Source organism: Leiobunum rupestre, chromosome 6 (assembly GCF_980474605.1).
Source record: "Leiobunum rupestre chromosome 6, qqLeiRupe1.1.hap1, whole genome shotgun sequence".
NCBI classification, from domain to species: domain Eukaryota; kingdom Metazoa; phylum Arthropoda; class Arachnida; order Opiliones; family Sclerosomatidae; genus Leiobunum; species Leiobunum rupestre.
In genome coordinates this window covers 37,796,651-37,819,748 of record NC_143389.1, presented here as the reverse complement: position 1 = coordinate 37,819,748, position 23,098 = coordinate 37,796,651, and the positions used below count along the sequence as shown (strand labels likewise).

General features: G+C 38.8%; 1 protein-coding gene across 3 annotated transcripts in view; it reads right to left on the bottom strand.

The window, feature by feature from the left end:
- Oatp26F (Organic anion transporting polypeptide 26F) overlaps positions 1–23,098 on the bottom strand; it is a 42,863-nt gene that overhangs the window by 6,400 nt on the left and 13,365 nt on the right. The window contains exon 1 of one of the 3 annotated variants that reach the window (XM_090177004.1): positions 8,186–8,427. The exons of the other annotated variants lie outside the window; for them this stretch is intronic. The gene's annotated coding sequence lies outside the window, so the exon portion shown is untranslated. Of the gene's footprint in view, positions 1–8,185; positions 8,428–23,098 lie in introns of those variants that run through there. 3 annotated transcript variants of the gene reach the window in all.

The window sequence follows — 23,098 nt, the reverse complement described above, 5'->3', positions numbered from 1 at the left end:
TTCCAGCATGGGTGGTCAAAGAAGAGTGTTTACACTGAAAACGGCCCTCTGGGACTTAAGGGGTCGTCGAAGATACATGGCTACGCATCTATCATTCCATCCTGACTTTTAAATAACAGTCAAAGTTAGTTATTTATCCAAAGCCAGACTAAAGGATAAAGCGCGCGTCGAAGTAGTTCTATAAGCTGAACAAATCTAATGTTCACGATATATTATATCAACGAAGACGTTTTTTTCGATAAAAGCGGACATTTATACCCATCGCGTGAGGAGGAAGCTTGCCTTCTGCTCTGACAGGCCAATGGCGGCGTCCATACATTTAATATAAAAAGAACTGGCAGCGCAGCAATACTGCGAGAATGTCGAATGCTCAAGGACGGAACTGATAAAAAATGTCTTTTCTCATTCCAATGAGTTTTAGTGAAAGGGTCGAATATTTACACGAGAAGTTTCGGGATAATAGGATGTCGCGTGAAACGCTGCCTCCCCCTCCCCTCCCCTCATCGCGTTGGTTCCCTTTAAGAATGAGAATAGAATAGGATAAAAGAAGAAATCGGATAATGGAAATTCCTATCAAAAGGAAGACAGTTTCTCTTTGCTATATCGCCTTAAAGCTCCCCTAGTTTCGTTTTCTCTTTATCTCAAATCACATTGATGGTTGATAACAAAAAAAAAACGTATCTCAACTGCCCTTGCGCAAACTCCCAATCTTTTTTAGAATCTTCTAAAGCGAAGGCTTCAACTTTCAAACCGTAAAAAACTCCTCATAATCAATTACACGCTATATAAATTTAATAACGCGGCCCATAACTGCCAACAGATGGCGGAGTTTATGAAATCTCTCCGAGTGATGGCAGATTAATTTTTAAACTCGGGGCACACGCTATATTCACCGCGATTACGGGAACGGAAATAGGCACGCGTAACTACACCGAAATATAAAAATCGAAGAAAAAAAGTTTGGCAGCGCCACCTTTCGTGAAAAATTAACAAGGCGACGGGGATAAATTTAATAAAGAAGGAGTGACTGTAATAAAGATAGCTGGGCGGAAGCCGTTGGTTTTTTGATTGACGCGCGAGCTAAACGAAGATTTGGTACAAGTCGTTCGCTTCGCGCCTCTCCAAACATCCTTGGGCTGGGGTAGAGACGCTTTTTTAAGGGTCCAAAGAATTCCAAGGGCGAGTGAGAGAGGGGTGGTTGACCCTGATTGTTCAATGGGAGGCTCTCCACGTTCAATAACGGGGCTGTAACCCGATACCAAACAACGCGTCGCGATCACAACATACGCGACTACGGCCCTGTTTTTAGCGACGTGAAGATTGATGTCGCCCGATGAAAATAAAACAGACAAAAGTGGTAGAATTAATCGGGAGATCTTAAAGAGCAAGTTGCAAAAAGATTTTCGGAAAAGAAACTAAACTACTTTATATTTTTATACTAAAATTATACATGAAACACGACGGATACAAACATTTTAATGTTAAAATTGATAAAAACGTTAGCTTTCGGGTCGAAACCCGATTGATTTTTTAACATTTCTAATTTTTACTTTTAATTTTTAAGTCACCCCAGTTTTTGATACCGAGTTTTCCCATATCTAAATTTAATTGACCCGTGTTTTTTATAGCTTTAATTAACCGTGTTTTTTATAGCTTTAATTGACCCGTGTTTTTTATAGCTTTAATTGACCCGTGTTTTTCATTGCTTTAATTGACCAGTGTTTTTTATAGCTATCGCCAGGGTTGGCAAAATCCTTGTTTTTTTCAAAAAGAACAAAAACAATGTTTTTTATTGTTTTAAACAAGATTCATTGTTTTTAACTGTTTTTAAAGCAAACAATAAAAAACACATAATAAATAATAAAAAACTATGATTAAAACACGTTTTAAACTATTAATAATACTTGTGAATGGAATCAGACTCAAGAGTAAACTCATTTAAAGAAATATTACGTATCATTAAACGTATTATCATAAGTGGCATAATTACCCTAAGTGTATCAATAAGATGAATTTTTCAATGATAAATTGTTTAACAAAAGTTAAGTTAATGACGTCATTTTTTCCAGTGACGAAATTTACGTCATGTGTTTGCGAGTCCTACGTTACTTTGGTCTGTTTAGAACAAGCTCTAATTGAAGATTTTCTGTGGGAAAGGCTCCTATTGGCAAACTTTGGGTAATTATGCCACTTATGGTATTATAAATAAACTCACAGGGAGAAGAACCAAAGAGTACACGCTTATTTAAACGAGCCAAGAATTTCGCTAAGCGTTGTTGACCAACCATTGACGGCCTTACTACCTAACCTGTATAGTAGGGTTTTTAATATAGCTCTCATCCTGGAATTTTCGGTCGCATAGCACTAAGAAAAGGGAAAATAGCTAGTTATCTACACATTGTTTTTAGTTTGGTTTATTGAAATGTGCATGTGAACTAAGATACGTCTATAATCTTAAAACTTCCATCACATCATAAAATTTCAGAAAAATCGAGAAAGGGGACCGAAATCCCTTGATTTGTATCTAGCAGTGCCGCCTAGTTGGTTTTAACCCAATCTGTCCAGACCGGTGGTGTTTCTTGTTACTTAAAACCCGGCACAACCCGACTAAACAGCAACCCTAGATGTATATTGGCAGCTATATACATTCTATTTAAACAAAAAGACAAAATTCAATGCGTTCGTAGGATTTTTGCACTGGTAGGAAATTTAGGAAATCAAATCGAACCTTTCAATCGCTCTTTTCAGAGAATCTTAAAATCAAACTACCCGTTATCAATGCAATTTACCTTTCTTAGAGCCTTGGAATGGTTTTTTCTACCTTTTCCCTCATATTGAATAACCAAAATCTTACAAAAAAACAATGAAAATTTACCTTATAAAAAACATGTTTAAAACAGATAGTTTAAAACGTTTAAAACAAATTGGTGTTTGTTTAAAATATTTGTTTTAAACGTGTTTTAAACACTTGTTTTAAACACTTGTTTTAAACACTTGGTTTAAACATTTGGTTTAAACATTTGGTTTAAACATTTGGTTTAAACATTTGGTTTAAACATTTGGTTTAAACATTTGGTTTAAACATTTGGTTTAAACATTTGGTTTAAACATTTGGTTTAAACATTTGGTTTAAACATTTGGTTTAAACATTTGGTTTAAACATTTGGTTTAAACATTTGGTTTAAACATTTGGTTTAAACATTTGGTTTAAACATTTGGTTTAAAACTTGCCAACCCTGGCTATCGCTATAAATAAATAAATAATAAATTGTCTTTTATAATATTAGAGGTTCTTTAGCGATAATTTCAGCTTCGTCAAAATTGATGTCATGTCCATTTGTTTTCCATACGTGGTTTGCAATCCCGTTATGTTTTTCTCCTACCTTTATATATTTTTTAGGGTCTTTTATTCTTACAGATAATTTTCTCTTCGTTTCACCTATATACAACTTATCTGTAAGAATAAAAGACCATAAAAAATGTATAAAGGTAAGAGAAAAAACACAACGGCATTGCAAACCACGTATGGAAAACAAAATTACATCAATTTTGACGAAGCTGAAATTGTCGCTAAGAACCTCAATATTATAAAAGACAATTTAAAGAAGCGATAGCTATAAAAAACACGGGCCAATTAAACTTAGATCAAAAACTGGGCGACTTAAAAATTTGAAGTAAAAATTAGAAATGTTAAAAAATCAATACACTGTAAGAGAAATGTAAACATAAAATCTTGAATTTTAAATCAATTGTAAACCTGACGCCTGAAGAGGGGTTTCGACCCGAAAGCTAGCGTTTTGATCAATTTTAACATAAAAATGTTTTAAACTAGTGTTGTAAGTCGGAAAATTGTCCGCGGAAAATGACCGAGGCCTTTTTCCGGAAACTTTTCCGTATTTTTCAGAAAAAAATAAAAGCTTCAATTCCATGATTAGTCTAATACATTGTTTGCAAATTGAAATAAAGCGGTATTTTCGCCTCATTTTTTCGAATCTGAAAGTAAAACTAAACCTTTAGACTAGTTTAAACTGATTAACAATGTAACGCTATTAATGTTTTGTAGTATGTTTACTGATATTAGACATTTTATATCGATAAAAAGTTGAAAACATTAAAAACCCTTAAAACGTAATTTGTGTTTCAAATTTTTATTTTTCCGATTTGCGGAAAATTTTCCGGAAACTTTTCTGGAAAATTAACAACATGAAGTATCCGTCGTGTTTCATTTATAATTTTAGTATAGAATTTTACCATGGTTAATAAATCAATTATTTATGACTATATTTTTCTTGTTCATTTGATCATGGGCTTTCCGAAAATGTAACTAACTTGATAAAATACCGTTGTTAAGTTTATTTAATATTACAATTAAATTTACTTGCAGCGCCTCACTAAATGATAATTTTATCGCGCCTAGTTTGTGACGTCATTGACTACGGTTTCCTCAGAATTTTTCCCACTGCATCTGATAGATTATATAGTTCCCGCTATCCTACCAAGATCATACCTGTACCCTTGGTAGATATGGCGATGTCAATTTAGCCTGTATACACCCGCGTACAAAATTCAGTAGTAGAATCCCATGGTTCTACCTAGGAGATTTTCGGTTTCGGCCACGGAATCAGTAGCATCTACATTTTGTTTCCAAGCCTAAAACTATGTTGGGGATAGCGGCCAATGAGAAATCACGTGTAATCATTGACGTCCATCAACACGCTAAAATTGAAATTGTTTTGGCGTTCTACTAGTTATTTCTAATAAACTACGAAACGGAAAGCAACGAAACTTCATATTTGGGTATTTGAAACGTAAGTGCTTCGTTAAATAAAAAAATTAAAGGGGAACCGTCCAGCTTTTCCAAATATAGCCTTATTTCCGTATAAAAAGAATAACAAGACGTTCAATATACTAACACGTACCTTTTTTTGTCTGAAAAAATAGCTTTTGGCCCAAAATGTTGAAACGAAAAATAGCGCCAGGTGTTTGGGTTTGAATTTTCTCCGCCATCTTAGGGGCTGCCGCCAGCGCCCTTAACCCCGTATGAGCGATTTGCGAACTATCCTAACTTTTAAAATCGCGCAATTTAGGCTTAGGTCTCTTTTAACTGGAACGCGCCGCGCGTGCAAAACAGATTTTTGGCGTCTTCAGCAGCGCGCGCTTTTACGTTGTTTTTCTGTCTCACAGACTTCTCACCAGGTGTCGCGGCGGACGCGCGCTTTTCAATTTCCAGAAATTTCTTTATTTTATTAAAAATTAACCACTCAATATTTTTTTATGCGGTTTTCGCCATAAATTTTACTTTTTAACTGGTTAAAGCTTGACCGTTCCCCTTTAAGGCGGTAACTAATAATTGCAACTTACTCTTTTAAAGACATAAAAAAGCGAGTCTTGGGAAATCAAAGTTTTCTCTCAGCCAAGGAATTCCATTTTTACTTTTTTCCTCTAATATCTATTCCTTCTGTATATTATATATTGGTTTGAACCCGAGGGAGCCCATTGGGTTTAAATGCTTAATGAGTTGTTGCTTCTGGTCTGCGTATCTGCCGCCACTGTCGTGGAAAAACGTCTTCCGATAAGCGCCAGTACGTTTGATATACGCTTACGAAGAATTATTGGAGCACCATCTCCTCCGTAAAGCCTCGATCTGACGTATAATCAAATTTGAAGTCCCTCCCGCCCTCCGACGGATAATACGGAGCAATTTTGCTTCCCAGAAAGAGCGCTATAATACGCAACGGCGCTTTTAAAAAGAAGACGAAAATTGAATAAGATTTCTAAAGGCCCTTTAAATCTAATTTAAAAAAATAAAAAAGCTACTTTTATATACTGCCCTCCGTAAATTCTCTCTCACTGCCTCCGCCCGTTCGGAGGAGCCACTTAAATTCAATAAAAATTTCTATAAAAATTGACACCGTGAACTTTGAACATTTTCTCATATCGCGACAGAAACGCCCGCGCGTCAAGTGACAAGCTAAAAATACGCGTATGATATGACGAGGGTCGCGTCAAACGAATTTCGACGTGAACCCCAATCAACCTCTTTAAATATTAAATCGCTTACGAAATCAGCGTAAATAAGCGTATCATCGCGTATCTTGGTTACCTGTTAGATTAGAAAACCGCGAAAGGGTATACGCGAGTAAAATCGTACGACTGTTATCGAAACAACCATGATCGTGTATTACAATTCAACCGATAACTTTACTCAAAAAGGAAATTGATAAAATAATAAATATCTTGGCGCCGGCTTGTAGTCCGATTCTACGATTTCTCGGCGATAAGATTAAGTTAAACATACAGTACACGAAGGCTCGTAATTACGTATACAAGTTTTTTTCACCAAGTTCTTAATATCGAAGGCTAAGAAACTGGTAATCGAATCGATTTGAAACGTGTAAACTAGACTTTCACATTTGACAGATCAAACGAGTTTCTATAGGAACTGCTCTTCCAAATTATCAAAGTTTCGAGAGTATACTCGAAACGCAATCGCGTTAGTATCAACACTGACTAAAGATATTTGATTACAGTCAAGGAACTCGCGAAACGTCAAACGCAATTTTAACTTCGTAACGCTAAATGGTCGATTTTATTTACAAAATTTTCTTTAGAGGCACGAATTTCGCAACGTGTCACTGACAATTTAGGCCATGGAACAATAGTTAAAACAAAAGACAAAGTTACATTGTCGGGCGCGCCTATTAGTTCGAAAAGTAAGCGACGACACGTGTTGATGATTTTATTTCTGTTACGCATTATATACGAAGCGTAGTTGCGAGAAAAAGAGATCTGGGATCGCGCCAAACTTCTTTTTCTAGCACTGTCTCTCTATAACCGGAGTTCGCTTTTTCACCGAGATTCGACCTAGAAACTTGTATCGTCTCGGCGCGCACACACACTAAGATGCGTGGGACGAAATTACGCGGGGTGGCCCTGTGGATCGTAAGAGGCAGTGTGGAAAAACGCGCGATTTTTACACCGATATAAGCGAGCCGTAAAAGTTTGTTTACGCCCGTGAAATCGTTAAAGAAGAATAAAAAGGTTGAGTGAAGAGAAATGTTTTCCGAATGTGTCCCAAAGGGTTTTCGATGACTAAGCAACGGCTCCTTGTAGGTGTTCTGGTTTAACATTTACGCAATAAAGATGGCCCACCAAAATGGTAAAAAACTAAGAATCAACTGTGTAACGTGCCCACTCACTTAGCTCGAAAGATAAGGTACAATCTTCAAGGCTTAAATAATTCAAGGACCCGCGATAATGGTACTTAAGAAAAAAAAACTATTTAAACAGCGACAAAAGTTATAATTCTATGATAATCGCGTTTGTTTTTAAAGAGTTCAAAATACATCGACTAATAGAGCGTTCTATAAAATCGGTGTGGTGTGCTTTCCCCTTTTGAGTTCGGAGGAGGTGAAGGTTTGGCCGGTTTTTCGTGTGAGAGAAAAATATTTTTCTGGCAAACCCGTAAGAAATTGAGAGCAGTCGATTTTTAGGAGTAGCGTAGTTGCTAGCCTAATTTCGAGGGGCTAACCACTCTTAGAAAGTCTGTACACCGGACTACGCTTAGATTACCACTGCCTTTAAGGCAGGGACTTCAAAGATTACGCGTAGTCCCATTAGTACAGTCAAAGGTACGGCTCTGTACACCGATTACGCGGAGTGATCAGCCCCTCGCCTAATTTCCTGCTTTCCGCGCCGTTCTTCTTATTTTAAATGATTTCTGTAATAAATATATGATGGCAAATAAGCAAAATACTAGTCCCAAATCCACGGGTTTAAAAAGAAACTTTGATCATGAAAATACTCTTAACCCCAAACATACTTCAACAATTAGGGTCTCTCCTACAACTCCTAAAAGGTACGTCTCTAAAATATTCCTATAAAGACAGGACAAAAGCCGAATTCTCTTAAACCAAAGAATAACAAAAGTTGTTAGTCCTGCTGAACTAGCTCTATAGTCTGTATGAAAAGTTAGGCCGGTTTCGGGCCGATTTTATAGAACGCTCTATTGGTTTTATATACGCCGTTACGATTAATTCTAAATATTTGATTAACAGCAAAACTAAGTTATTGCTAAGTTTAATTCCGCTATTCAGAACTGCTAAACCCGCCGGTTTATTTTATAAGTTTATCCCAAAATATTGCCTCCAGGGTCATAAACTATATGGAAAATTTCGCAACTCACCAAGGTCGTCGAAGAGCGTCTCAAGATCGTGCGTTTCCTTCGCAAAACACTCTCAAGAAAGAGATAGACAATTTTACACGAGTTTGGAAACTTCAAGAGCAACTTTATCTCCTTGTCGTTGTTCTTTATTTATGGGTTAATACGTTTCGAAGCAACGGCGGCGGGGAAGCTCTTTTATTTTTAAACCGCGTCGGATGTGACGTTATGAAGGGCGCGCGCCCGCCAGCAACAGTTCTTCCCAAGACGTCAAGTTTCTTTCTCTCAATCTTTTAGCAAAACACGTTCGAAGTCGGAGACTCGGAGCGCTGAATGACGCGATGGAGAGAAACGCGAAGAGAGAGAGAGAGAGAGAGAAAGTTCCGTTCGTGGCGCCCCCTTTTGCCCCTTCTTTGGGGAACTTTTTCTATATGTGTGTGTGTCTCCACCGCTTTGGCCTTTCTTTTTCTGATCAAGTCCGGTTCGAGGGAAGCGCGCGCGCGAGAGCGACCAGCACGAGCGAGTGGAATAGGCCAAGTAGGCCCACCCACGCGGAAGCCAAGCGAGGAACGATATACGCGGGCGCGTGGTGGGGGAGGGAGCGACGGAATGGAGAGACCCCTCGCGTTCCGTTACCATGACTACAAACGGGAAAAATATCTCGAGCTTGACGATATTATTGTCATTCGAAGCCCGCTTTTTAAACTCGACCCGTATCGTGTTTACCAGGGGTAAATCTAACCTCCGGGCGAAACATCGGCGACGGAAGACAACATCGTGGTCCATCCATATTTGAAAACGATATCATTTGAGGGAAGGGAAAAATATAATACTCCCTTATCAAGCTGTCACTTATCCGCGCTTCTTAAAAGTCAAACTAGGGGATCGAGTAGGAAACATACCGTCAAAACGATACCACCCTTCAGTAAAGACGGAACCGATCGGATGGTAAAGTTGACGTACTCGAAGGCTACCCTTCCTCGCGTTTCTACGGTTTAGAATCGCTACAGACTCGGATTGAACTTTATGACGGGAGAGGCTGCTAGGCTATCAAATTTTATATCATCTTTATACGGTCGTAAAAACCGCCAATGATCGCGAGCTTTTGGACGGTTTACGAGTAACGAAAGCGGATATTAGCACCTACTTACGACCAACGTTACGTTATCTACAATATTCTACGCGAAACTAATGAAGATACCGAGATGATAACGCCAACTTGCTAAAATTTATTTCATAGTTACAGCCACCGTTAGGGAAATAATGCAATCTCCGCATTATTTACGATAACACACGAAATTATTACCCAATTTTACGGGTGAAAATCGTAAGGTTGACTTTCATAAACGTCGTTATCATCGGATTTTCCTAGGTTAACCTATTAACAAAACGTTAACGCGGCAATAACCCTTAAAAATATACAAATATAAACTTCATTTGTAAACCTGTAGTAGAATTGGTCCCTTATACGATCTACAGAAAAAGGCAAATCTACGAATAACCAATGAAGATACGAAGCGTGTAGAGTTAATTTCGATTAAGGTCGTTAATATTTCAACAAACACAAGGAGAACGGAGCTAGCCTTTAAACACGCTAACGCAGTGTTGTGTACAAATTTCATTGAACGAACGTTGTACGGGGGGGGGGGGGGGGAAACAATTTCCGAATTTTACCCTTCCGACGGCAGCAGGTGCTAAACCGTCTAACCAATGAAAATTCTACGCAAGAAAATCCCATGACTTTTGACGGGTTGCGTTCTACTTGTGTGGGGTGCTGTATGTTGCTCCTATCTGGCGCTGAAGGATCGCCGCGCAGTTTTCCGGCCAAAGTTTCCCTTATCTAAAACTCTTTCCCCAAATCGGAAAAAGGATCGAAACGAAACCCAATCGAAATCGTAATTTATTAGGGATTTACGTGTGGCTAATACAAAAAGGAAATGGACAGGCTCCGATCGAAGAACGGGGCAAACTTGGCTAGATAAAAGAGAGAAGAGATAAAGCTATCAAGCAACAGGTCCCCGAGAATAAGAACCTTCCACGTATAAACAGTGCCACGGCTTCGGTTTGTGGGCCGAAAAAACGTCGATTCTCAATGGAAGTGTACCCGAGAGATTCGGACCAAGATCCCAACCGGATAAGACAGCCATCCTCCCCCAAAGGGATTCCCAACTAGAGGCGGCCAACTTATTTACGGCACCAAGGGCTTTACTTACGGCCACATCCGGTTCGCGCCTAAACGACGCCCAGGCCAGACTACTAAATACGTCATATATCCTCAGCGACACCACCACCGCCGTAAGTCAAGCTAAAACGGAGACGTTTATTGCCGTTGGAAGAAAGCAATAAGCTTTCGCTAGAAGTCCGAACCTATTCCATTTGGACATCTTAGAAACCCCATGGAGGGCGTATTCTCTTGTAGAATTTCTGGTTCAAAATTTTAAAGATTGAAATTAAATTAAATTGGGCCCAATTAAAAAAGAACGAACGTTCATTGTAACGGTTGTATCTCTTAAAATTGGTTTATATACAGGATACGTTTTAAAAATTCCCAAGCTGAGCTAAAATAACATACGCAAGAAAAATATTTTCGTATTTTGTTTTGAACTAAATTGGGGTCTAGTCATATTTTTCTTAGGATTAAAGGTGCCTCGCTTGTTCTACAACTTGTATAGCAACAATAGACCGAAAGAAAACTATATCGCTCATGTTACCCCCGGGACGTGGCAGCGAAAGGTTGGGGCACTTAAGGAAGCTAGCTTAGTGCTCGCTGGGGCGGAATTAAAACAAGCGCCAAAAGATGGCACCCCGGGGTACCAAACATAAAACGAACAAGTAGTACCTAGATAATACATTTCACAAGCACCCCTTCAAATCTTACAGTTAAGTTTGTGGAACAGACATAAGAAAGCAACCACTTTCATCCATTTATAACACCGTTATTAGATCTTGCCTGACGATAAACAATGGGTACCTTCGTAACCAATGAAATGGTCGTCACATACTTATATTTTCAGACATTTTATTAGGAATTTAACCAAAAAAGCACCAACAGGGGAGCTATAGTCATACTAAATAGTCTCGCGCAACACGGGGTAATTTAAAGGCGGTACCAGAAAGCTAAGTTTGGGCACTAAAGCTACTCGAGAATTCATCGACCTTAGACGGAATGGTGGGAATTTCGCCATAAGGTACTTAATTGAAAGGTAATGTCGCGCATTTTTACGTGCCATTAATCTAGATTTCTGACAACCCGACTCGCACTTTACAACATTCGTACTCAAAAGGTAGAACTTTTACTTTCGCTAAAAAGTCTCGTATATGTCGCGTGTTTGTGTAACGACCATAAATATCCCTAACTAATTCGCGACGGAATAGAGTGGAATAGACCCCCCTCGCGACGAGCCAGATATTATTCAATAACTTTCACAAAGTTATATAATTTAAGAGGAATGGAATGACCATAAACGGGCGACTCTTAACGCTTCGTCTAGTTTAATTCGTCGGGTAAACAAAACGGTTTCGTATGAATATATATATCCCTTACTCTCCCAGGGCTTCGAATACAGTATTATCAAGTTAAAATACTTTTCGAAGGGCGTCCTCCGAGAAGGTACCAGCGGGAGCATTAATATTTTCCAAGTGGTTTTCACCTCGGATCCCGAGCTCATTGAGCGAAAATCGTTTTCAAGTTCGAGCCCCAGGCGGCGCTGTCGGATCTCCTCCGCTCTATTACTCACGCAGCGAGCACGCACCCTCTGTCGGAGAAGAGGTCGACCGCGCGTGCTTCCCCCTAGAAATCGCGTAGTCCATCGACAAGGTCACTTGGCCAAAACTGGATATAGATTAACGCGGGTGGCGATCCCTGGACTTGACTGCAAGTAGGTACTGTCTCGACGGAATTTCTCAGTCGGAAGTCACTACTCCCACGCGCTTTTAAATGCTTGGATAAACAATTAAGGGAGAGAGCATCGAAGTTTCCGAGATATTTCCCTGGCCCGGACCGCGCGCACGTGGCTTTCCATTGAATTAAAGGGGTCACCTGTGCGGCGAAGGTATTTGGATGGGGTTCAAGTTACAGGTTCGCTGTAATAACAACGGATGGAAAAACTGGACCTCGAGGGCTTGCCTAATTCGAATTAACCTCGTAGTGGACTCCACGGATGTATACCTTCGGTCCCGGGGTCATTAAGATTCTGGAAATTCTTCCCCTAGAAATGAAAATAGCGAAACCCGTGCTAGGCATTCGGTTGCGGGCTAGAAAGACCCTCTTAGTTCAGAACACAAAGGATCTGGTGATTACTGGCCACTGTAAGCAAACTGAGGCAAACATCTTAACAGAAATTTAACAAAGAACGTAATCAACATTCGCATCAGTGCGTGCTGAAAAATGACTATTTGGGGTGTAAAGTTAAATCGGAAATTAAGCATTAAGGAAACGTCGCTTTCCTCAGAGTAGCTCTCAACGAATTTTTCCAATAGGGAGAAAAGCGACCCAACTTTTTATCCTTTAGTCGACGCGCCATTAAATGGCTGAAGATGTTTATTACTTTCGCGCTTTTTTCCTTTCGATAAAATACGCAGATAAGTTGTATTATAAAGGAAAACTCGCCACCATCTTCTTCAAGTAGCTCCCGTTTTTAAGTTGCACCTCGAAACGTACGTTTTTGAATGGAACTAATGCTTTGATCGAAATGTGGGGTTGTTGTGGAAATCCATAAAGGAATTTTGAACTTTAAGGCAGACTTGCAAATAGGGATAATAATCAATTAGGCTAATACCCAAGGCACCACCTTAGGCCTAAGTCATCAAGCGACTTTTGAAGCCGTTAATTCAGGTGGCCGGGTTGCAATTCGTAGGTGGGTGGTGGCAAGCCCCGCATGCCACGCGTTCGAGCCAAAAGCTCCCTACACTAACTATTACCGTTAACCTCAACAAGTTTTTGCAGTAGGTCCTTAGGACCCTCACCCCCCTTCACGTCCATTTTTCGTGATGATCATTGTCCCATGGTGTAGTGAAATGGGGTATGAAAATTAAGAAATTTTATACAACAGAACAAAACAAAAATTAAATGTTATGTATAAAATATATTTTGAAAATTTCTGTAATCATATATCATTTAAGTGGGTGGTACTGGTGAACCCTCGACCTTTATGAATAATTTAATTCTAGGGTCCTAGCATTTGTTTCGAGTGTCAATGACCCCCGAATTTCCCCTATTTTCCAGTCTGCTTAAAATGACCAGTGATATTGTTATTAAAGGGCTTAAAAGCATAGAAAAAAGTGTAGAACATATTAAGTGTACAATTCTACAAATTGCAAAAAATCGCCTCAGTAGTCATTTGTTCCAAGTATAAATTAACGCATTCTTGATATAATTTTATAAAGAAAAATATTTTCTTTAGAAACGATGAAGAAGTCATCTAAAGAAACGAAAGTACTTTTAACAGGGTTCGTACAAAATGTCCCGAATTTAATTCCCAGGTTTTCCCTGACCAAATGGAAAATTTTTCCCAGACAATTTTTTTGGGGAATAAATGAATGGTTTGAGGTAAAATCTTGAAAACTATTTATTATGAATTGTTAATACATCTTTCAAAAATGTATTCGCCTGATTTTTTTTGGATCATTTTAAAATTCCCATTACTTTTTTGGACCATTTTCCGATTCCTTGACTTTTCCCTGACCTTCCGGAATCATTTTCAAATTCCCTGAACTTTCCAGGTTGTGTACGAACCCTGTTTAATGACGGCGGTCTTTTACACGTTCGATGTGAAACTCCTTATGTCAACTGAACTGACTTGTTCACTTCGGTAAAACGAAAGAGAAGGGGAAAGCTGACACGCAGGGGCTCGGGGAGTTGAAATATACGACGAGGTCAAAAACTCTGAAAAGAGTATGGCGTCGAGAGAGTAAAAGAGAGAGAGAGAGATAGGGAACGAACGACCCTTTCAGGAGAGACCTGTAGCGCGCGAACGGGCAGAATCTCGAATTGAGTATTTCGGCCGGGGCTTAAGCGAGTCGAGGAAGGCATTTGCTTATCGGTGCAAAAAGGGGCCGCCAGTGATGGATAAGCGAGGAAAGACAGAGCGCGCCCCCAAACGCCAAATTGGATTAGAGGTCCCCGGCGCGTGCCGTAATACCGCCAAAATAAAGAGAAGAAAAAGAGCCCAAGACATTCTAAAAGTTGCGGAAAGTCAACCCGACTATATAAAGCTATTTAAACGCGTGGAAAAGTCGGGAAATATTAACAGAAGCCGTGTGTTTTTGGCGCACTTAGGTCAAATATTTTCAGCGAGCTTAAAATGAAATTTTCACATCCCTTCGGGTATTAACAATGTAGAACAAAACGATGGTTCGAACAAGAATGCATTCAGTTTTATATGGCTTCTGCTTTCATGATTCCCCGAAGGACGTCTCCGCCTACACACACACACACAGAGAGAGAGAGACAGAGAGACAGAGAGATAAACGTACTGGAGAAGGTGGAAAGATTACACCAAGGAATTACAGGGGCGTGATTTAAATAATATTGCAACCAGCCAATCCCACTGCCTGTAATGGAGACTATAGCCAACCTTAGATCTATTGCTGAATTATTGATTAGCTACACTCGCCTGATTCTTTGATCTATCTATTGCGGTAGTGTTATTACAAATGTGTTTTTGCTACGACAAGAATTTACAGTAGGTTGATTATATAATAGATTTCGATCAACGTAAGGGTAGGATCAGCATATATAAAAATCAATATTTACTTGACGCGTGACGTTAAATTGGTTTCAAAAGTTAATGCCATACCACACGTTGCCAAGCGCAAAAAAAAGGGAATAGATAAGCTTCCCTTATCGAGATAGGCTTTCGGCACTTCATTAATTTCGCTACAACGTCGCGCAACTACCTGGCCTTTATCGATAGTGCTTGAGCTATATACCTTTACTAAATTTCGACTGCAGCCGCTACAGAAACCGAGTCGAAACTCAATTACTTCGCTTTTAAGCTAGAGCTATTTCTGGGGTGAATACCTCATTTTAGAGTCGAGCAACCCAAAAGCTTAAAATGTAAAATCATATCAAATAACCCCGAAATTTCCATAAAATCGGAGTTCTTTTAGCAAACTCCAGGGGTGAGTGTATCAAATCCATCTCCCGCTCGGATGGAAAATAATACGCCGTGACGTCCAATGAAGATAATAGATATAATATAGCCCAATAGAGAGAAGGATAGTAGGGGTCCCGCTATGAAGTGATAAAGTGGTGGGGGAAGAGAAACGCCCAAGGCCCAGATATTAAAGATATAAAAAGGCCGGGCGAAGGACAGGGAAGACATTCCACAGGTGTTGCTATAGCGAGTCATCCGCTGACAATATCTCCACGGAGCACTTTGATCAAAATGGACGCCTATTACACGCGAACAGGGATGCTGGGACAAAGCCGCTATACATGTCTGTGTACTATCGGAGGATGGAGAAGCGGGCGTTTGGACTTTGGACTGAAGGCGAATATAATTACGCGATAGCTATGAAAGCTTAAGCGCAGTTTGATAAATTGGACGGATTATCATCCGGAAGGGACCCGCTGCTTAAACGGAGTGACTCACTGATGGACATCGACAACCATCGTGAACGGAGAGAATGACGATTGCAGATAGTGGTATCACTTCTAAATATCTCCCGCCTCCCACCATTTATGATAATTACGTTAAATGAAGCCAGATGCAGCCATAAAAAATAGATCAATTATTTTCGGTATGATTGTTGATTAAAACGATGGATTACATTTTAAAATACTAGTGTTGTAAGTTGGAAAATTTTCCACGAAAAATTACCGAGGCCTTTTTACCGGCAAATTTTCCGTATTTTTCCGAAAAAAATAAAAAGATATCATTCCATGATTAGTCAAATATTGTTTGCAAATTTAAATAAAGCGCCATTTTCGCCTCAATTTTTCGAATCAAAAAGTAAAACTAAACCTCTAGACTAGTTTAAACTGATAAACAATGAAACACCATTAATGTTTTGTAGTATGTTTACTGTTATTAGACATTTTATATCGATAAAAAGATAAAAACATTAAAAACCATTACAAAGTAATTCATGTTTCAATTTTTTATTTTTCCGATTTGTGGAAATTTTTTCGTATTTAATTTTTCCGGAAAATTAACAACTCTATAAAAAACACTACCCATAAAGTTTATCATAAGTTGAAAAGTGTTTCACACAAATGCGTTAGCTACCTGTCATTCTCGTCTTAAATTCTTACAAGGTATGTATTTATTTACAATAGAGGACAATGACTAAGTTGATATTATTTTTAGCGTTTCTGTTAATCCATCTCGCGCTGTAACAATCAGCTCATTTCCCCTCAAAACCAATCTCATTGGTTCCCTTAAACACGCCTTTTTTCTTGTCCCTCTTCTCGTGCATGGAGAAAACTAGATCATGGTGCCCGCGAATCATTTCAACAGTCATTCAATGACTTTGGGTAAAGCGAAATAAGCACGTGCTTATAGGGCATCAAAGAAATATTCCATCGCTAGATTTACTATAGACAAGGCTGGCAAGTTTATTCCCGTAGAGGAAAAAGCCGAAGATTTTCCAGGTTTAAACCCGGGCGGCAAAAATTACTTAGACATGGTTTTTTTCCCACTTTGGTGGTTTTTTTAAACTGTTAGTAAAAGAACAATGAAGTCTTTTATTGCCAGCACAGAAGAAAAAAAACTATTTTTAAGAGCTTCCATATTGGTTGCGAGAGGGGTTTTCCTTCACCGTGACCAAATTTTAAGAATGACAACGTGGTGGGACACATTTCTAAAAGCAGTTCTGTTTCTAAGTGATTCGCCAGCTAGATCAGGCTCAATAGAATGCACCCAAGTTTGTCATTAATTGATCTTTAAACTGCGAAATTGGTAGAAGATGTAAACAATCTAAAGATTTGGTAACAAAACAGTGCCCTTGAAGTTCTAAATTCTTAAAATACAACATTTTTAAACATTTTCAGTTTCTGGCATGCGAAACAATGAAAGACTGCTTTTTTTTTAGTTCACTTTTTCGGTTTTTGTGTTTGCCATTCTTGATTATGGACCATATGGTGCAAAACAGCAAATGGTGCAGCTAAACCAGGTTCACATTTATAGGAGGGCCCCAAATTTTTAAGTACTCAAGGCAGTAAAATAGTGTTATTTTTACTGAGAGCGATTTCTAGAACAGGGTTCATACAACATTTGGAAAATTAATTTCCCTGATATTTCCAGGTTTTCTCCTGGAAATTTCCCTAATATTTCCAGGTGCTAAAGCACCGTATGTTTTCGTTTAATCGAAAAAAAATTAAATATAATTATTGAGGCGCTTCCAGACTCGAATTTCCCTGATATATCCAGGTTTTCGTTAAATATTTAAAATTTCCCTGATATCTCCCTGATTTTTTTGGAAAGAATCAGTTTCACTGATATTTCCAGGTTTTCCAGGTTTGTATGAACCCTGTAGAATCACCACGCCTTTTTGGCCACTTCAGATTAAGTCATTAGGCCTTGATAACCCTCAATAACTATTAAGACTTAAAGTGAATTGTGAAGCACAGTTACTTCAATTAGGTATATTATTTATATTCTACAAAATTATATAATGAAAGAGGGTTCATTTATTTGGTCAAATCGCTTATTTTAATAAGCCTCAATACCCTTTAAATTAAAAGTGCGTGATGTAATTTCTCTTCAATCAAGATAACGTTTTTCTACTCGACTCCACCGAATATCGTATTTCGGAGAATATTTGCAACCGCCTGAATATTTGGAGCGGGTTAATGACCAATTAGTAATCAAACACTCCAAAATCGCGAGAGTTTGCAGTGTTTAACGTTGGCGTATAATCATTAGTTGAACCTCGATAAAAAGTAAGGCTAAGTTTAGAATAAGGTACGAAAATAATCCCAGTATCACCAAAAGCAAACTTTACCCACTAGAGTAAACCGACACAAATGAGCTCGAAAAGGTAATACCACTCCAGCTCAGAAATCTGATATTTTCTTTTCAAGTTAAAACTTTCCCTATACTTCCATACTCTTATTCCGGCGAAACTTCAATTTAACTCGTCACTGTTTACCAAGTACAGCGACCGTAAGTCACTATTTGCGTAATCGAGGGTGTAATGTAGCTTTGACAAACAGTGACAAGTAACGCGCGGGGTCGTTTTCCGTAGAATCCCCAGACGCGGCGTGGCGTTCTAGACCTTTTCCTCGGATAAAGGAAAGCGGAGCAAGATTGAAGAGTTTCTGGCGATGGGTCCTCTTGGCGCTTCACTTGCGACGCGCGAGGACGCCACGGTCTCCATCTAGCGGACCAAATCCAAAACAAACTTTCGGCGTGGCTTTCGGAGGGAGATGACAACCGCTCCCTAGACGCTCATCGGTCAACCGACAAGCGACACAGAGTCCAGAAGAGGATACTAAGTAAATGAACTTAGTCTCGTTGCCGCTTCTGCCGCGACTCAAGTTGACATCATACTTTTAGGGGACTAACTAACGCGAATTATGTCACAAGTTAAGGATCCTATTCAATTTGGAATCTTTAAAGATACTTGTAACCAAACAGTTTCATTTTTAGGTTCTGTAACAAGTGGCAAACAGCAACAGGCCCAACGATCAGCCCTGTTAGATTATGGACCAGTTTAATTTTTAGGTTCTGTACCAAGTGGCAAACGGCAACAGTCCCAACGATCAACACTGTAAGATTTGGACCAGTTTCATTTTTAGGTTCTGTAACAAGTGGCAAACAGCAACAGGCCCAACGATCAGCCCTGTTAGATTATGGACCAGTTTAATTTTTAGGTTCTGTACCAAGTGGCAAACGGCAACAGTCCCAACGATCAGCCCGGTTAGATTATGGACCAGTTTCATTTTTAGGTTCTGTACCAAGTGGCAAACGGCAACAGTCCCAACGATCAGCCCGGTTAGATTATGGACCAGTTTCATTTTTAGGTTCTGTAACAAGTGGTAAACGGCAACAGTCCCAACGATCAGCCCTGTTAGATTATGGACCAGTTTCATTTTTAGGTTCTGTACCAAGTGGCAAACGGCAACAGTCCCAACGATCAACACTGTTAGATTATGGACCAGTTTAATTTTTAGGTTCTGTACCAAGTGGCAAACGGCAACAGTCCCAACGATCAACACTGTTAGATTATGGACCAGTTTCATTTTTAGGTTCTGTAACAAGTGGTAAACGGCAACAGTCCCAACGATCAGCCCGGTTAGATTATGGACCAGTTTAATTTTTAGGTTCTGTACCAAGTGGCAAACGGCAACAGTCCCAACGATCAACACCGTTAGATTATGGACATACTGCCCTCGGGGTAAATATTTTTTCTCATGCAGCGTGGCCATAATGAACTAGTACCCACCGATTTCTTCTATTTTTCCGTATGCGTTTTTAGAGATTAAATAGAGAGTCCTTCAATTCTCAGCTCATGCTTAGTTCACGTGACAAAAGTACACTAGGTTTCCAACTAATCCATTAGTAGTTATGGGGACCCTATTTTAATCCCAATATGAAACTGACTTAGTAAACATGTTATTGAGGCTACATTTGACGTTGAAACAACGGACCTTCGAAACGGGTCTATTTATGTTCCGATAGACGGGAAACGGTGGCGTGGTACCGCAAGATGGATTTCTGCCCGCCACACCATTCCCAGAAGAAACCGCGAGACGGTCGACTACACGAGAATACACGTCTTCACAGCCCAACTCCGTAGAGTGGCACTGAACACTAACGTTAGGTTCGGTGACTTAGAATATAGATTGAAAAAATTCCGTTTACGACTGTAGGGGGCGCTACGAGGCTACGTTTTAGTCGAAAAGGAAAATTCCACGCTTCAGCACGTGCGTGCCAAAAGGCTCGTGGAAGGCGCGAAATTCAATCTATTTGAAACCGACGAAAAGAGCGGGAGTGAATATAACTAGGAACGTTTATGACGCCAGGCGTCGTCGCGATCGTTCTTTTGGCACGTGGCGCGAAAGGGAAAAAATTGGGGCTGGAAATAGGAAAAAAGTTATTTCCGGGTGGGCTAGAGACGGGCTTCTCGCTCTCGCGTGCGCCGCCGCGTTATAAATAGCCACTTTGATAAGAAAAAGAGTTAGCCTCGATGCTCATTTAGCTCGCTACAGGAGCGAAAGAACCTATTTACAAGTAACGTCACTTGGCTAAAGATGAAGAAGTCGCCCCGCAGCGAATAACTCATCTAAAATGGGCGGCAATAAATTCCAATTTAGCGTTTTATTATATTTGAGGCTTAAATTATTGCTTTATGACATTTAAATTAGGGACTTGGCTATATGACTTCACAGGACGTCGACCATGCTTTTTCAGATACATAACAAAAAATTGTATACCAACATGACAACCAAGACAAAAACTACGAAGTGCTATTACCCTATAAACCAATCTCACATGATTGCCAAGGGCTGCTTTGATGTGCACCGTTTCGGATACGATTAGACAGATGGCGCCGCGATATTTCAAAAGTTATCGGGGATGTGAGAGACTGTCGATACTAGTGTTGTTAATTTTTTTGGAAAAATAAAATGCAGAAAATTTTCCGAATTGCGGAATCGGAAAAATAAATTTAAACAAATTTCTTTTAAAGGGATTAATTTTTTTTACACTTTTTATCGATATAAAATGTCTAATAACAGTAAACATACTACAAAACATTTTAGTGGTACATTGTTAATCAGTTTAAACTAGTCTAGAAGTTTAGTTTTACTTTTAGATTCGAAAAAATTAGACGAAAATGCCGCTTTATTTAAATTTGCAAACAATATTCGACTAATCATGGAATGTAAAACTTTATTTTATTTTTTTCGGGAAAATACGGAAAATTACCTACGGGAAACACTAGTCGATACTATACGATAATTCATCAGCTATAAATGATTATTTCTATTTTTGAATTAAATGATCGGGACGAATTAAACGAAAAATTTTATAAAATAGTTTGCTTTTCAGCTAATTTAGAGAAATATAGCAGCTAACCCGAGAAGCTCAAACAGCGGAATTTTCGTCCACTAAGACCACGATTTGCATTTTAAAAATGGCCAATCGCCAGCTTAGCACACGAAAATCCAGTACTTTAGCTTCTCGCGTTGGCTAATATGTCTACTGAAAAACCTTATTATTTAAACTATTGAACAAAGATGATAATTTCCGATGAGAAACATACAAGGTATAAAAGTATTTCACGAAGAAAAATGCGCTACACCTCACAATTTATATTAAGTTGGCACTGTGCCCTAAGACACGCCATACGGAAACGTATGAGCTAACTGTTTGAACTGTACAAAATTGTCCTACCTATAGGAAATAAAAAATAAAAAAAAATACCAGTTCTACATTCAAACCAATTCTTTATAAATTTAATACAAGAAGTGAATAATTGACTGTAGTTTACATCTGCCCCAATACTAGTTTTGGGTGACGTAGGCTACGCGACGATTGTATTAATAGTTGTAGACTAAACTAAGATTTGTTTCTTATTATCTTATAAAATATTTTCCATTTGTCATTTTTGTTTTTTCTCCAGTATTTTTTTTCTATTCCACCATTAGGTTAGCAATTTCTGGTTCTTTTGTAGCTGATTCGTAATTAATTTCCTTGTTTTCCATAGAAACCAGCCATCTTTGTCTCTTTGTAGCTTCTCCGAATGCACATTCCCCGTTTTTCATTGAAATAAAAAAATTTCTTTCTTCTGTAGTTATTCCGTATTTAATTACCCTGTTTTCTATTGCAACAAGCCATTTCTCGCTCTTTTGTAGCTGCTCCGTATTTAAATATCCTGTTTTCCATTTAAAAAAGCCTTAGTTTAGTCTGCAACTATTAATACAATCGTCGCGTACCCTACGTCACCCAAAACTAGTATTGGGGCAGATGTAAACTACTTCCGAATAATTACGTTCTAAAAACATTTTCGGAAACCAGATTCTACAGGTCCTCTTTTATAATTGACACGAGTACTAGAGAGAGAAATAAGGCCAACCGCGGAATTACCCGGCATAAGCCTCAAGTGCCTCGTCATGATTCTCAACAGCTAATTTTATAGCGCTCAACTCATTAGGGAAAAGAGGGCCGTTGGAAATAGCTGGCTTATCAACTGGAGACTAATTAGGGTTATTACGGAAAATTATAATGAAAAAATTTCGCTTCTTAGCAAAAGTGGCCGGAACTGTAGTTCGTTGCTCTCTTTGGCCCCGAAAAAATTATTCATTTGAATATTCTAATTTCAGCTACGGACGATATTTGGATGTAAAAAATGGCGGGAAAACGTAAAGGAGTCAGGAAGCTTGACGGATCGATACAGGACACGTGACCACGCTGACCCATTAATCCCGTAACTTGACCATTTGAAATTTAATGTAGTATTTACCGTATACTTAAATGGTCGCCTAATATTTAGGTCCGCTCCTCCCACATTCTCAACTAGGTTAATTATGACGGCGTATTTTCACGAATCTATTTATAGTGGTAATCTCTGTAATTGAATTTAGGTTTCTTCATTTTTATTTGGAGTAAGATTTGTAAGGAAGACATTTTGACATTTATTGATGGATAAAATATGAAAAACTACGTTCGTTTGACGTCATTTTTAACTCAACAAAATATCGTCTACGCGTCTACATTGATAAAGTGCCAATTTGAAATGTAAGGATGAACTTCGCGCAATCGAATTTCACACTTAATAAAAATATTATCGATTCTTCATAACAGTAACGGCAGCGAAATGTAAAGTCCCGGAAAAAATATTTAAAATAATCTTAAGCAAATTTACTTTCGTAAGTTAAACACCGGCGCTTGAAAATATTTGGGTTAAAATTGAGTGATAGCAGATCCGGCCAACCATATTTCTGCATTTTTACCTCTACATTTGCGGAGCTTGCGCGGGAAAATACTA